At 39.0% G+C, this 13,952-nt stretch overlaps 1 protein-coding gene across 4 annotated transcripts in view; it reads left to right on the top strand.

The window, feature by feature from the left end:
- Nucleotides 1-13,952, top strand: part of MAPRE2 (microtubule associated protein RP/EB family member 2) — a 169,426-nt gene that overhangs the window by 127,637 nt on the left and 27,837 nt on the right. The gene's annotated exons all lie outside the window — the stretch shown is intronic.

The following is a 13,952-nucleotide window of genomic DNA, read 5'->3' as shown; positions in this document are numbered from 1 at the left end:
CCATGGAACTGATAAGACTGGGTAGAATAAAGAAAACTAAGCACAGAACTTTGTGGAATGCATACATTCAAGGGTCAAGAAAGAAAAGAAGCTGAGGAAAAAAATGAACATCAAGAAGAAGACCAGGAGAGCTCAGCATTAGAGAACAAACAGTGGGAAATTTCTAGAAGGAGGGGTTACCAACAGTGCTGGATATTAACTGTGGAGAGATCAAATAGGATGAAGCTTGAAAATAGGCCAATAAAATCGGACTCCTGGGAGGTGATTATGTAATAATCCTTGTACAGAATTGGTCCATTAAAGTGCTGAGTGCATTCACCTAGATTGCAGTGATTTAACAAGGACATGCATGTTGACTGTGGAAGTGGATGTTGTAAGGGTAGATTCCACCTTTAATAAATTTGTGAGGAAAATAAAGATCTTTGGTTGGTGTAGGGAAAAAGCTGATGATAGCTTCAGGAACAATGGTTGGAAGGAGAGTGATATTTTTCTTGGTCTGTTTTTGTTTTATAAAAGGCATCATGAGCAGATTTGTTAGTTGGGAGAAACCTACCTGTTGCTGTCAAGTCAATTTTGAACGCACAGTGACACCTGTAAGACAGAGTAGAACTGCCTCATAGGGTTTATAAGGCTATAATCTTTATGGAAGCAGAGTGTCACATATTTCTCCCTTGGAGCAGCTGGTGGGATGGAACCGCCAACCTTTCGGTTAGCAACTGGTTGCGTAACCACTGTGCCACCAGGGTTCCTTGTTGGGAGAAAAGGTCTGTGGAAAAGAAGTAATTGAAAATGAGAAAAGAGAGAAAGGAAATTGGTGGAGCATGACTAAACCTGGAGGGAAAAAATAAGGGCAAGGGCATAGATAGAGGGTTGGAAAGGAAAGGAAATATTTGTTTTTCTGGAGCAGAAGTGATAGGGGGAGAGATTAGATAAAAATTAAGCCACAAAGAGTTTGGGAAACAAAAATTTATGGTGGCCCAACCTGGCCTTCAACTTTTCAGCAACTTTCATCAGCCTAGGAGCTGGAGGTGAAGATGGGAAATGGTGCGTCCTCTCCAGAGTTTGGAGTTGGGGAGGCAGGTGGAGTGGAAGGACAAGGAGGTGAGAGAAACCAAAGGTGCTAGATATCTCCCATCTTGTTTAGTCTTTTTCTGTTGCTGTTAATTATGTACTGATTAATCTTATAACTCAACTGCCACTTTTTCAAGTTTTTCGTAGCATATTGGATAGACCTCAGAATTTTTTTTTTCCACAATCATAATGCATCCTTGGAGCCCTGGCGGTGCAGTGGATAAGAGGTCACTTGGTTACTAAACAAAACGTAGGCAGTTTGAATCCACCAGCTGCTCCTTGGAAACCCTATGGGGCAGTTCTGCTCTATCTTATAGGGTTGCTATGAGTCAGAATTGACTCGACAGTGACAGGTTTTGTTTTATTTTAATGCATACTTAAATTTTTTCACATTGTGGAAAAAAATCATACTGATTAAGGATAACATTGCATAGCCGATTATTGTAATTGCTGTCGATAAGTTGTACAATAAGTTGAACTGGCAAAAGTTGTGTGAAAGATAATATTTACAACAGTGACAAAAACAAATACAATACGGCCTTATGACAACAGAGAAAAAAAAAGTAACTGCTGAAGCAGACCAAACAGTTCATGGGATTTGGTTCCTCGGTTTGGAGGTTTAGAGTCTTGGTTCCATGGGACATCCCAGTTAATTGGCCTAATAATTTGTTTAGTGCTTCCGTTCTGTCTCCTAGTACTTTGCTTAATGCCTGAGGTCTTAAAAGCTTACAAGCAGCCATCCCAGGCGCAACAATTGGTCTCTATTTACCTGGAGCAACAGAGGAAGAAGGAGAGGAGGAATAAGAGGAGACTGTGTAATCTGTGGCTGATTCCCTCTGTGAACAACTGCCTCCTTTGCCACGGGACCAAAAGAACTGGATGGTGTCTGGCTGCCATTAGTGAACATTTTGACCAAAGAGTCCATAAAAAAAAATCCTGATCAAAAGGGGGAAGATACAGAACAGAATTTCAAATCTTCATGGACTTTGGACTTTCTGGAGCCATGGAGGGTGGATGAACTCCTGAAACTATTGCTCTGAGATAATCTTGAAGCCTTAAACTAAAAATATCCCCTGAAGTCATCTGAAAAGTAGTTTAGGTTAACTACTAAAAAATGCTTTGCCTTGAGCATTATGTTCTTTTAAAAACTATCTATATGGGATCAAATTGTCAACAGCAACTTGAAAGATTAGATAGAAACCTTAGAGGGTAGTGAGTGTATGTTAATGAGGGAGGGACAACTCAGAAAAGGAGGATGAGAATGGTTGCACAACTTGAAGAATGTAATCAGTGTCACTGAATTGTACTTTGTAGAAACTGTTGAATTGGTGAATTGGTGTACGTTTTGTGGTTATATTCTCAACAACAACAAAGTAAAATTTAGGAAAAAAAAATGTATTTTTTTTCACTTTGGTACCAGCACTCCTGCTTATCTTCAAACAGAACTGTCATTATGCTGCCTTGGCCTCATTTTCTAGAAATTCCATCACTCATCTTCCACAGAAGCCACAGAGAAACTTGTAACATTTTTATAGAAAGGATGTCAGTGAACCTGAAGGTGAAGAAATATGTATTTTGCTGAGCTCAGCATCTCAGGTGTCAAAGCTCAGGAAACACATTAAAGTCAACAGATAATAAATTTGGTTTTCAGTGTTCCGGAAGGCAGTTATTTCCTGAGACTTTTGTTCCTGATATGTTGGCCATGTTTAGCTCTTTGGCCTTAATCAAGGAAAGGGATATTTTCTGAAGTCCTACCAGTCATTCACTTTTTAATAAAATATATTCAGACTATTGGACATCATAGGATAGTCAGACTATCTGGAAAAAAATTATAGCAAGGTATACTTCACAGGTGGAACATTATTTAAAAAGCCATAATAGGAGAAAGGCTTCTCTAAATACAATAAGGCCTTATTTTGCTAGAGGTCATATATCCAACTATTGGGAACATACCCAAGAAAATGGAAGCCAAATGTCTTCTAAGAGTCACAATTTGTTATTGTTGTTGTTGTGTGCCGTTGAGTCTATTCCAACTCATAGCAACCCTATATGACAGAGTAGAACTGCCCCATCGGGTTTTCTAGGCTGTAATTTCTTTTAATCTTTAAGGGAGCACATCACCACGTCTTTCCTTCTGCAGAGTCACTGGGTGGGTTTGAACTGCCAACCTTTTGGTTAGCAGCCAAGCACTTAACCATTCCATCACCAGGGCTCCATAAGGGTCACAGCACCCATTGCTGTCAAGTCAATTCTGACTCATAGTGACCCTATAGGACAGGGTAGAACTGCCCTATAGGGTTTCCAAGGCTGTAAGTCTTTACAGAAGCAGACTGCCACATCTTTCTCCCACAGAGCAGCTGGTGGGTTTGAACCTCTGACCTTTTGGTTAGCAGCCAAGTGCTTTAACCATTGCACCACCAGGGCTCCTAAGAGTCAAGGTAGGTATTGTAAAATCTGTGCTCCTGAGAGAGTTCCTAGGGTACAGAGTCTATTTTCTTAATTTGGGCCTAATTATTATAAACATGGGGATCTAGTTTCTCAGCACAAAACTTACTGGGACAAGTAGTACACTGGTACCAATAGAAAGCACAGGCATCAGTTAAAAGAAGAGCTAAAAAACTTAAAATCTTACTAAACAGCCTAGTAGCCTGGGATCTTTATTGTAGAATCAAATAGCTCCCTGCCTCTCAGTAGCTCCCAGAGTATGTGTGACACCCACCCCAAACCTCCAGTGCCAGCAAGCAGTAATTTGTACTCCTGATTCTTAATATTCTCTATTATGATGCTGATCCTGAATCATCTCCCCTGTGAACTATTTTTACAGCCTCTAAACTGGTCTCCCTGCCTCTGGCCTGGAAGGCCATCTTCTTCATACTCAAGTCTGATTTTGTCCATCCAAAATTTAAGACAAATTAAAGTGCTTAATGAGCTGAGGGTCAGCTGTCTGGGAAGTATGTCTTTATCTATATGCATAACTGTATCCCATTTACCTCACAGTAGTAATGAATCTGTAACATTTAGCAGTAATTTCTGTTCTTGCCCCTAAGCCTTGATGACTTCTTAATTGTCTGCATTGGTGGAAACAAGCAGTGACCAGTATGATTGAGAACAAGAGAAGATCCTTAGTTATTTTTTTTTTTTTTTTGGCTTTGGAATACTTGATTCCTTTTACAGAGAATTCATCTCACCCAAAATAATTCCTTAGGCTAACATTAAAATTAACTTGCATGTCCTGACTATAATGAATTAAAAGCAGTAAGTGGCAGTTTAAATACATCATGTATGGCAAAGGGACCATATTAGAGGAGAAGAAGTGGTCATAGAATGGTTTATCCACAGGTTGATAATTGAGAGGACTGTATATTAGGAGTCCGTCAGTGGTGCAAAGGGTTAAGTCTTCTGCTACTGACTGAAAGGTTGACAATTCACTTCACCTAAAGGTACCTCAGAGGAAGGGCCTGGTGATCAACTCCCAAAAGATCACAGCCACTGAACACCTTATGGAGCAGTTCTGCTCTGAAACACAGGGTCACCACGAGTCAGAGTCGACAACAGCAACTGGTTTTTGTTTGTTTTTTTCTAGCTATACTGACAAGGGGAAAAAAATGTGCTTTTACATCATACAGTCTACTGTTTTTGTCAGAGCATGCTGGGTTTTTCTGCTGTTTCAGTAGATAGAAGATTTTTCTTCTGTAGGTTCGGAGAAACCATGGAGCAATCTGTTGTCTGTGTGTAGTTGGGTGACTTAACGGGACTGTAACGTGTTTTGGCATAAGCAGAGGTTTTCACATAGGGTGGATGACTGCCTGGTGGGTTTTATTCTGTCTGCATCCTGAGGAATTGCCTCTTGAATTGCTTTTGATCTCCCAACCAGGAACAGCTATTAAAATACACATTCTCGTAATGATAGGTGTCTATTAAGTGCATATATCATCGTGAATCATGATGTTTGTAAATTTATTGCTTTGAGCCATATCTGCAACTTGAGATAGCTGTCTGGGGGCATCAGCTTTTCTGTGTGAGCACTTACTAAACTTAAAAGGAAATTCTAAGTTACGGTTACTATAGTAACTGCAGCTTAGACACATTGAAAATTCACATACATTAATATATTTAAACCAGACTCCCATGTATAAATATAGTGTGATGGATTTAGAGTTGCTATGGGAATTTAGTCTTTAAACTTTCTCTTTTCCTCAGAGATATCAGTGTTTCAACCTTGACATCTTAACATCTGAAAAGTGATTTCAAAAGAGAAGCAACCTAAGAAGTACAATAGAACAAAGTATTTGATCAGTTGTAATTAAGTCCATGATAAATGTAGATTTGAATAAATCCTAACAGTGTTTTTCAAAAACTGTATTGAACATTTGGATATTCTTACCCTCAGTACCCTTGATTTGGGCTTCTCTAAGGCTGTTCATCCAATCTTAAAAAAGGTCACCAAACTTTTTCATTCATTCATTAAGCAATGTTTGAGCATTTTTTGAGCGCTTCTTATGTAAGCATCACTTATTGCCTTCTTTTGAGAAAGAAGAGTTGTTTTTATTTTTTTGTAGTTTTTTTGTTATTTTAAAGAGAGGCCGTGAAATTAGCAGTTAAGAGTAGTTTTTGTCCTCGTGCTGACCTTGGTTTTATGGCCCAGAATATGGTCTCTTTTGGTCGGTGTACCATGTTGGGAGCAGTATTTTACAAATATCATTTAGGCCAAGGTGGTTGATGATGTTATTCAGATCGTCTCTTTATACTGATTTTTTTTGTTGTTGTCTAGTTCTAACAATTGCTGAGAAGGGAGTGTTAAAGTTTCCTGTTATGATTGTGGGATTATCTATTTCTCCCTTTAGTTCTCTCAGTTTTCATGTCATGTATTTTGAGGCGCTGTTATTAGACATACACAAATTTGTGAGTGTAAAATCATCCTGATGAATTGGCCCTCGTATTATTATGAGGGGCCCCTTTTTATCATTGTTAATACTCTTTGTCTTGAAGTCTATTTTATTTGATATTAACATAGCCCGTCTGACTTTGTTATGCTTACTATTTGCATGGTATATCTTTTTCCATGATACGTTAACTTTCCACTTGTCTTTTTCTTTATATTTAAAGTGTATCTCTTCTCATTGTTGTGTGTTGTCTGGTTGGACTTGTAGTGACCCTTATAGGACAAAGTGGAACGCCCCACAGGGCTTTCTAGGCTTTAATCTTTATGGGAGCAGGTCACCAGGTCTTTTCTGCCACGGAGTGGTGGTTTGAACCGCTGACCTGACCTTTTGGTTAGCAGCTCAGCATTTAACCATCAGGCCACCAGGGCTCCTTATATCTCTTGTAGGCAGTATATAATTGGGTTCTGCTTTTTTATTCATTCCAATGGCCTCTGCCTTTAAATTGGAGTATTCAGAGCACTAATGTTTGTCATAATTATTGGCTTGTTTAGATTTAGATCTACCATATTATCATTTGTTTTCTGTTTGCCTGCTCCATCTTTTGTTTCTCCTTTCCTGTCTTCTTCTGGATTTTAAAAATATTTGTAGAACTCCATTTTAATTTATCAGTTACCTTTTTAATGATACCTCTTTACATTAATTTTTTTAGTGGTTACTCTAAGGATCACCATATATATTCTGTTCACTGTACAGGTAGTCCCCGACTTACAGCGGGGCTCCATTCCGACAACTCTGTTTCAGGTCGGTTCTGACTGACTTAAGTTGAATACCTCATTTTTTTTTTTTTTTTTTTTAGTTTTCATTATTCTTACCTTTTACTATCAGTGTCTTTATAAATCTGGCAGTGCTTTGAACAGTAAATCATAAAATTGAACACCTGTGAGTGAACATCTGAGAATGATAACACAGCAAATACACACTGCAACGTATTACTAATGACAAGATGTACAGAAAAACAGATGGTTGTAAGTACAGTTCATTGTAATTAAAATATGTCGTAAGTCGGGGACTACCTGTATACTTTAATATTATACTACTATATGAAAAATGTGGAAATCCTGCAGCCCCCCACACCATACATATAGTTGCCATATGTATTATATCTATGCTTATTATAAACCCCACAAGACAGTGCCATAACTTTTGTTTTAAACCTGCACTGTCTAATACAGTAGCTACTGAGTACCTCAAATGTGCATATCCCAAACTGACATGTGTTGTATGTGTAAAATGCACAATGGATTTAGAAGATTTACTATAAAAAAGGTAAAAGATCTCATAATTTTATATTAATTACATGTAGAAATTTTAATATTTTGTACATATTAAAATTAATGTCATTTTCTTTTTACTTTTTTTAAAGCGGCTACTAGATAATTTTAAATATGTGGTTTGCATTTTATTTCTGTTGTTGATGCTTTAGACAGTCGTGTAGTACAAAGAAATTAAGAGAAAAATCTTTTTTTTAATATTTTTATCATTTCTAGTATTCTTCACTCATGCCTGAGCATCTGAGTTTCCTATTGGTTTCATTTCTCTTCAGACCAAAGGACTGTCTTTAGCATTTCTTGTAGCACAAGTCCAATGGTAAAAGATTCTTTTGGTTTTCCTTTTTCCATAAATGTCTTTATTTCACCTTCATTCTTGATGGATATTTTCAGTAGATAAAGAATTCTGGGCTGATTTTTTTTTTTTTTTTTTTTTTTTAAGCACTTTAAAGATATTCCACTTCCTTACGGCCTCCATAGTTTATGATAAGGTGTCCAAGTTCATTCAAACCATTCTTCCCTTATAAGTAACAAGTCGTTTTTCTCTGGGTGCTTCAAGATTTTCTCTTTATTTTGGGTTTTCAGTAGTGTGACTGTGATTGCCTAATCATCATTCTGTTCATCCTGTTTTGGAATTCATTGAGGTTTTTGAATATGTAAGTTTGTATCTTTTACCGTATTTGGGAAGTTTTTAGCCACTATCTTTTAAAAACATTTTTTCATCTCCATTCTCTCTTTCCTGTCCTTCTGAGACTCCATTTATCCATACTTTGAACTTATCTCACAGGTCTCTCAGGCTCTGGTCAGCTTCTTACAGTCTTTATTCTCCCTCTTTAGCTAAGATGATTTCTGTTGATCTGTCTTCAAGTTTACCCTCTCTTTCCTCTGTTACCTCTATTCTGCTATTATGCCAATTTTTTATTTACTCTATTTTTCAATTTTTTTTATTAACTTTTATTGAGCTTCAAGTGAACGTTTACAAATCAAGTCAAACTGTCACATATAAGTTTATATACACCTTACTCTGTACTCCCACTTGCTCTCCCCCTAATGAGTCAGCCATTCCAGTCTCTCGTGACAATTTTGCCAGCTTCTAACTCTCTCTATCCTCCCATCCCCCCTCCACACAGGAGATGCCAACACAGTCTCAAGTGTCCACCTGATACAAATAGCTCACTCTTCATCAGCATCTCTCTCCTACCCACTGTCCAGTCCCTTTCATGTCTGATGAGTTGTCTTCGGGAATGGTTCCTGTCCTGGGCCAACAGAAGGTTTGGGGACCGTGACCGCCGGGATTCCTCTAGTCTCAGTCAGACCATTAAGTCTGGTCTTTTTGTGAGAATTTGGGGTCTGCATCCCACTGATCTCCTGCTCCCTCAGGGGTTCTCTGTTGTGCTCCCTGTCAGGGCAGTCATCGGTTGTGGCTGGGCACCATCTAGTTCTTCTGGTCTCAGGATGATGTAGGTCTCTGGTTCATGTGGCCCTTTCTGTCTCTTGGGCTCTTAGTTATCGTGTGACCTTGGTGTTCTTCATTCTCCTTTGATCCAGGTGGATTGAGACCAATTGATGTGTCTTAGATGGCCACTTGTTAGCATTTAAGACCCCAGACGCCACATTTCAAAGTGGGATGCAGAATGTTTCCATAATAGAATTATTTTGCCAAATGACTTAGAAGTCCCCTTAAACCATGGTCCCCAGGCCCCCGCCCTTGCTCCGCTGACCTTTGAAGCATTCATTTTATCCCGGAAACTTCTTTGCTTTTGGTCCAGTCCAATTGAGCTGACCTTCCCTGTATTGAGTATTGTCCTTCCCTTCTATTTTTCAATTTTAAACTTTTTGTTTTTTTTATTATTTCTCTGCTGAGATTGCCTACCTTTCATTCATTACGAGGATATTTTTCTTTACTCACTGAGCATGGTTATGGTAACTGCTTTAAAGTTCTTGTCTGCTAACTCCAACATCCTGGTCACTCATAATTGCCATCTGTTGATTGTCTTTTCCTGTGAAAATCTGGCACATTTTTCTGAATCTTCATACGTTGAGTGATTTCGAATTGTCTTGGGCATTGTGAATGTTAGTTGTAGAGACTCTGGATTTTGTTATATTGTCCCAAAAAGTGTTGATTTTTTGATTTAACAGATAGTTAACTCAATTAGAGTCCAAGGGAAAACTACTCAAGAAGTTGAATCCCATTCAAGTGTCCTAACCTTCACTTGCCTTTCTCAGACCTGTACCTTTCTGCAGGACTTTCTTTTCCTTATTACCAAGATGCAAATCTCCGTTTACCTTTAACTACAAATGATGGTCTCACACCAAAACCATCATCAGAGACTTTAAACCAGGACAGTCCTTGATGGCATTTGACTCTCCAGAGCTGCCATAGCATAGGTATAGGCGCTCTTGTTCTTTTATGGTCTCGCATCAAGGTAAGTCATGCCTGTTTATTCTTACAACTTCCCAGGAGGTACCTGATTGATACTGCTGTCTCACAGTCCCCAGTCACCTACTCACATACCCTCCTACCCATATACTATTTATTTCTTCAAAGATTAAGCATTAATTTTCAGATATCATGAAATCTCAACTCAAAACAAGGAAGAGATGCATTTTTCTCACCAGCCCCATAATTAGCAAGACAACTTTGCATATAAAATGTTAGTTCTTCTCATTATTATATGAAAAAATATACCTTTCATTCATCCCCTACCCCATACCAGCATTGCATCTACTTGGCCTGTCCATATTAAGAAACCATCCTATTGCTAAGCCGCATACCACTTAATGGCTGCTTCTTTAGTTCCATTAAGATCTAGGGGAAATGGAAAGAAACACTTATAATGGCCTGATTAAATAAATTCTTAGAGGAGGTCTCGCACCCCATGGAAGGAGAGTGATATTGCCAGTTTCGTTCTTCCAGTTATACATCTAGCATATACAAGATGTATAAGATATACTTTTGGTTATTGGGATACTTTTCTCCTCATAGATTAACTAATACTGTATTTCTTTACCTATAGTAATGAGGAAGCCACAGCATAAAATATGAGCAGTGCTCTGCCTTACCAGGGTACTAAATATCTGTGACTTTGGAATATAAGGCACAGAGAGGAGCAAAAGGTCATGAAGAATTCAGGAGCTTTGGATACTAATCTCCTGGCAGTGTCTCTGGGAGAACCTAAGGCTCCTTCCTAGGAAGAGCCATGCATTTTTCATTTCCACCCCAATTTGTTTGCTTACTGAGGCAGTATCTTTGCCAGGAGATGGTGTACTACTAATTCAATTTGCAAGTTTTAATTGTCTTGGGTTTCTGGAATCAAAGTATGTACTATTTTTTTCTTAAAAACAATTTTTAAAAGCTTAGAGATAAAATCCTAGAGAATGTTGTCTGATGCCATTAGTGTATAAACTCTTTAAATCTAATGTGAATATAATTATTTCATGAAAGTTGGGGAAAAGGAAAACATTTAAAATATAGAGGGACTTGTCAGTAGTAGCAGGATTTAATGAGCATGTACTAAGTACCTGCTCCTGTTTAAAGCACTTAATATGTATTAACTCAGTTTAGCTTCACAACAGTTCTAAAAGATAAAACCAAACCCGTTGTCATTGGGTAGATTCCAACTCATTTTATCCTAAAAGATAAAGATAGGTAGTATAATTATCCCTATTTTAGAGTTAAGAAAACTGAGGTACAAAGAGGTTCAATAACTTGCCCGGGTCACACACTAGGAAGTAGGGAACCTAAAATATGGAGCTAAACACTGATTCCAGTGCTTGTAGTCTTTAGCCATTATATTATATTGCTTCTAAAATAGCATAGACAGGGCCCTGTTTTATGTCTTATCTCCTCCCATTTATACTGAACCACAGTAAATTTTCACAAACCAAATTCAAATTGCATGGTGTGTGGAAGAAATAGAAATGCCACTAAGGCTTGAAACGACAGAGTACATGCTGTTCTGTTTGGATACTTTTTTTTTTTAATGAATTTTTTAAACATTCCGAAACATTCTTACTCATCTCTGCAAAGGGCTCTTAAGCGAGAGAGTGAGAGTTACAACATTTTGTCGACATTTATAAATGGAGGAAATGTTAAACCAGTATTTCAGCTCACTTATTAGCCCAAAAGCAGAAATGTACGTAAAGCCTAGAATACTGAGCCTTGGACTAATGGGATTACTAATCTCGATTTCTTAAATCCATCAACTCATTAACTCTTTGGGTAAATGGTCTGGATCGTTTCAAAGTGAAGAGTAACCCCTCAGACAAAACTGGCATGTATTTGAGCCTGCTGCACTCTGTTTCCTCACATGGGACTCTGTGGAAGAGGCTGGCGGCCTCCATTGTGCTCCCAGCTACACCTGGTTAGCAAACAACCGTGGCCCTTTTTGAAACAGCATTGGGTCCTTTTATAAACAACATCAAGCCATTCTATATGTTGAAATATTAATTGATTCTGCAACTATAACCACCACCACCATCACCACCACCACCCCGCCCCCCCCCCCCCCCCCAGACGTTACTCTGACAGAACATTCTTTTTCCTCTGGATAGGTGTAACAGTGTTTTGCTTCTCACCCTGGCAGTAAACCTTGTCACAGGCCTTAAATGACTTAGCATTTATTCTCATTTTCTATAAGCAGAATGAAACAGGTCACGAGTGAACTTATATTTATTATCAGTGCTTTTCTTTGTCACTTGGTGTGTTGGACAAGAATATAAAACAGTTTTGATGGAAGAATTTTCTGGAATTACTTTGAATTGGGTCAACTAGTGTATCAGCCAGGTCTGTCTTGTTAAATCATTGTGTCCCCGTTGCCTGACACATTGAAGGTTCTCATTTAATAATCGTTGAATTGAATTAAATTGAACCACTGCAGTATCCATTTGAATCAAGGATGACATGTACCTAAGCCAACACATAGCTGTACTTGAAGTAATCTCCATGTATCTCCATCACCTGAGAAGCCCCTTACACTGTAGCTTAGAAATTAGCATGGTATATTATACAGGAGCATAGGAACTATTTCTGAAACAACAGTTATCATTTCGGGGATTCTCCCCCTTTTTTGTGAGAGCTTTAATTCTCATTAATTCATTTAATCACTTAAGTATTTTTTTGAGGCACCGCTGATAAACAATGAGTCTGACAGGACCTCTGCTTTCAAAGAAGTTGCAGCCTAGTGGGAAAGCCTGACAGTAAATAGACAGTAGCAATATGGTGAAGTAAATGCTGTCAGGGTACAAAGGAAAAGACCACCTGAGCTGGTCTTGCATATTCTAGAAAGGTTTCTTGGAAAAAGTGAGGTACAGCTAAGATTTAATGAATGAGTACAAGTTAACCAGGTGAAGGGTACGGTGAAGAAGGTTCAGGCAGAAAGAACAGGAAGTTGAAATCAAGAGAGAATGTGCTCTGTTCAGTAAAATTCTTCTCATTCAGTATGACTGTTAAGCACGAGGCTATAGAGGTAAGCAGGGCCCTTGTGAAATGGGTGTATTAGAGATCTTCAGCTTCAAAAAATTACCACAGACTTAGCAGCTGAAAACACATGTATTATCTCATAGCTTCTGAAGTCCAGGCACAGCTTGGTTGGGTTCTCTGTTAATTAGGGTCTCACCAGTCTGCAATCCAGGTATCTGCTGGGGCTGTGGTCACTTCGAACCTCCCTCAGGTTGTTGGCAGTTCCCTTGCAGTTGCAGGACTGAGACTTCAGTTTCTTGCTGGCTGCAGCTCTCAGTTCCTAGAGGCCACCTGCAGTTCCATGGGCTTTTTCAACATGGGCTCTGACCATGTTAACTTCTCCAAGGCCAGTAAGGGGGGGATGGGTCTCTCAAGCATGTTTGCTGACAAGACAGAGTCATAGCTGCAGTAACGTAATCATGAATGTGATGTCCTATCACATTTTCCATAGTCTTTTGGTTAGAAGAAGTCATAGGGCCCACCCACACTCAAGAGGAAGGTATGACACAAAGCCATGAACACCAGGAGGCAGGGATCATTGTGGGGAGGCCATCTTAGTGTCTGTCTGTCCCAGAGGTTTACATTTTATAATGGGGACAGTTGGGAGGCATTGGAAGGTTTAAGAAGTTTGCTCCCCAGTGTAGAGAACACAATTACAATCCAAAAGACTAGCTAAGAGGCTATGGCAGCAAACCATCAGGAGAGGATGGTGGCCTAAAAGAAGGTAATGGCCATGTGGATTATGGAGACTTTAAGGAGGTACAACCAACAAAACTTGATAAACTGGACATGGGAAGTAAAGGAGAGGCGGATGCCAAGGATGAGTGATTCTAGCTTGGCGGATTGGTGGAAGCAAAGAACGCTGGCTTCTGCTGATTATGGTTAGTAAAGGAGAACGGATGATTCAAATGGGGCTGTGTCCTAGGTTCTCTCGTCCCTGAACTGGGACCTACTCTGTGGCCTCCGACCATGTCTGTCATTGCAAGGAAGTCTGGGTAAGACAGTGTTAAAGAAGCACCACAGACTTGCCACCATCAGATGAACAACCCAAAGCCCTAGTCTTAGCAATTGAAGTCGACAGGGACTATGACTGGAATCTAAGGGACAACATATTCGTAAAGTAATTAAACACTTATGTACCTCCTCAAAGTGGCAGTTTTAGTTTATAAGCCTTTTGCTGAAATGACTGCTGAATGCTGGGATTGCAGT

This window comes from Loxodonta africana, chromosome 11, assembly GCF_030014295.1.
Source record: "Loxodonta africana isolate mLoxAfr1 chromosome 11, mLoxAfr1.hap2, whole genome shotgun sequence".
NCBI lineage: Eukaryota > Metazoa > Chordata > Mammalia > Proboscidea > Elephantidae > Loxodonta > Loxodonta africana.
The sequence above is the reverse complement of the archived record's forward strand: the minus strand, read 5'-3'. Positions and strand labels throughout refer to the sequence as shown.